At 40.0% G+C, this 3,189-nt stretch overlaps 1 non-coding gene across 1 annotated transcript; it reads right to left on the minus strand.

Annotated features, from left to right (window-relative positions):
• Nucleotides 1-1,085: 1,085 nt before the first annotated feature.
• Nucleotides 1,086-1,192, minus strand: LOC113198052 (U6 spliceosomal RNA). The gene has a single exon (XR_003302796.2). It is a non-coding gene; the product is annotated as a U6 spliceosomal RNA (small nuclear RNA).
• Nucleotides 1,193-3,189: the final 1,997 nt, after the last annotated feature.

Consider the following 3,189-nt stretch of genomic DNA (forward strand, 5'->3'; position numbering starts at 1 on the left):
CTGTACTGCTGGTCATACACCAGTTTCTTAAAAACCCCTGTGCCATACCAAACGTTATCAAAAAAAAAAAAAAAAAAACAACAACAAAACAAAACAAAAAACAAAAACCAAGTGGGGTGCAAGAGTGTTACATTTTGTATACCAAAGGATAAAGATAATACTTATTTACTGACATTTATGGATAATATAATCCTGAGAGTGCTTAAATTAAATGTTAAAGTTAATCCTCTTTACATAGTAAACCTCATCAGAATTTGGATGAGAAGACTCAAGGCTGAAGCAAAGTCATGGGCACTAAAATAATATCATCTTCCAGAACATTCTAAAAATGAATAACCTAACAAAAAGAAACTGAACTTTCCATAAGGCACATGATTTGGGGGCTTATTTTGTACAGAATTTTTTTTATTAAAAGATACTAAATTGCTTTTATTTTCAATATTAGAAGTCAGTATTTTAATCTTAAAACAGCACTAACTTAAAAAAAACACAGAAAAAAAGAACTTCATCAAGTTTAGTTATATATATAGAAGTTCTTTGATTTTGTTTTTGTCTTTTTGGGCACTGGGGATTGAACTCAGGCACACTTGACCACTGAGCCACATCTCCAGCCCTGTTTTGTATTTTATTTAGAGACAGGGTCTCACTGAGTCGCTGTGTGTCTCGCTTTTGCTGAGGCTGGCTTTGAACTGTTGATCCTCCTGCCTCATCCACATGAACCATTGGGATTACAGCAATGGGCCACTGTGCCCAGCTGTTTAAAAAAATATTTATTTTTCAGTTGTTGAAGAACCTTTATTTTATTTATTTATATGCAGTGCTGACAATAGAACCCAGTGCCTCACGCATGTTAGGCAAGAGCTCTACCATTAAGCCACAATCCCAGCCCCCAGAAGTTCTTTGTTTTAGCTTTTTTGGTATCAGGGATTAAACCCAGGGGTGCTTCACCTCTGAGCCACATCTCCAGCCCTTTTTATTTTTTATTTTGAAAGAGGGTCTCACTAAGTTGGACTTAGTTGATGAGTTGGGCTTTGAACTTGTGATCCTCTTGTCTGGCAGAAATTCTTTTTTTTTTTTTTTTTTTTTTTTATATGGAACGCTTCACGAATTTGCGTGTCATCCTTGCACAGGGGCCATGCTAATCTTCTCTGTATCGTTCCAATTTTAGTATATGTGCTGCCGAAGCGAGCACAGAAATTCTTTATTAGCAACTACATAAGAGCTATGTATACTTTTTTCATGCTGAAAATTATATTTATTTTATATATATATATATATATTTGCATAGATCTTAAAATGTCTTTTTCTTTTACATTTATTCTGATTTACTTCTAATTCCTTTAACAATATAAGCCCTGGTAAGGCATGGATTTCAACACTCTTCTGAGATAGTAACTTGTTAAAGAGCTGGTGCTTACCAGTAGCTGACTAAATGGCTGTACCAGGTGGAGAGAAGTAAATAATCCTGAGGTCAGCAACTCCCCTTATGAAAGTGTCGTAGTGATGGGACAAAACTGGGCCTCCCCCTCTTTCCCACTGGGGGCAAGCAGTGGTCTGGGAGCTAAGGCTGCTTAATATGGGTTTCCAGGAGCTGGAATTGGGAGTGTGGGAGTGACCTGAGGTTGCAGGGTATAAAGCCATAGAACACTGGGGTCAAGTATAGAACAGGAACTAAAGGAACTGGTGAAGCCTTCAGCAAAGGAAGCTGGCAGAGAATGAAAACTGAAAGCTGTAGAGAATCGGTGGGTGTGGATCAGACAACTGGCAAAACCGAATGAGCAGGTTTGGGAGGTGGGGGCTTTCAAATCGTTGTGTAGAGGTGATGTGACCATGACTGAACCTGCTTAAGACAGCTGGCCCCTCCTATGAAGCAGGAGTTCACACACTGTGCGTGGCTGGGTACTGCCCTGTGCTTCTCCACTCCTTCCTCTCTCTTTTCAGGTTATGGAAAGAGAAGGGTGGGGATGTCAAGCAGGAGTAGAATTCTGGCTTAGGATCTCCAAGGCTGCTCATCTGCAGCCAATCAGGACATGTATAGTCGGGAAGACTGTTCTTTGATTACAGGAGAAAAAAAAATGCTTTGAAAGGAAGGTGTAAAAAGAGATTGTGCAAGATTTCACATTCAAACGCTATTTATTTTTCTTTTTTTATGGCACTGGGGTTTGACGCCAGGGCCTTGTGAATGATTGGCAAGCAGCAATACCTCTGAGCCACACCCCCAGCACCATACTCTAAAGCTTATGAGTTTTACATATTTTTTCCAAGTCAATTTTAATATTTTTCTCTGAGGGGAAAACACATCTGCAGTTTGGTGGCTCATGATACTGATTAGGAGGCAAGGAGAGAAGCAAGGGGGGTAGAATGTTAGCATCATTGACCATGACCAGGACCACAATGGCCTCTTTAAAAACTGTCAATGCCAATGCTGCTGTTTGGAACAGGAGCTCACTGGAGGGAATTTACCCCTACATTTTAAAATTTCTCAATTTAAGGGCATTTCCTTGCATCACAAAACTATATTTGTGTGAAGCTAAAACATTAAATAATTTAGTCATTTATTAGAGTACTAAAATGATGTCATTCCTTTTTGACCTGAACAGACATGGATGATATTCAAAGATACTGATCAAAGTATATGACATAGGCTCTGGTCATCAGAAGAGGAGACAGCTGCAATGTTAGCAGGGCCCAGGAGTCTCCTGCTGTGCCTGGCATTGCTTCTGGAGCTGCAAGACACGGGTGAGGAGGGCAGGAATGCTGAGGAAAGCATCAGGGGTGACTAGGCAGTGAGGTGACATTGCAGGAGCATTCGCTATTGACCAATCAATACAGGAGTATTTACATTTTGTAGCAACAGATTTGTCTCCTCGCTGAGTATTAGTTCTGCCATATGGAAATGGCTTGCTTCTTCTCAGCCTCTGTCACTTTAATGACATCTCTCAACTCTTTGGAATGGCACGGATCTGTACTGTTGATGTCCTGGCTTCCGTGGCTGTTTTCTGATGATTTCTGAATGATAAGCTCCTGACATATGCCTTCCCCCCAGAAGTGTTCATATTACTATGTTCCCTGAAATTATGGCCTGGAGACCCCTAAATTTCTTACTTTATAGCTTCAGATCAGTCATGTTCCCTCCTTGAAATGCACAGAGAATTGAAAATCGAACATATCTAAAGTGTTTTAACTTCT

Source organism: Urocitellus parryii, chromosome 10 (assembly GCF_045843805.1).
Source record: "Urocitellus parryii isolate mUroPar1 chromosome 10, mUroPar1.hap1, whole genome shotgun sequence".
Lineage (NCBI taxonomy): Eukaryota > Metazoa > Chordata > Mammalia > Rodentia > Sciuridae > Urocitellus > Urocitellus parryii.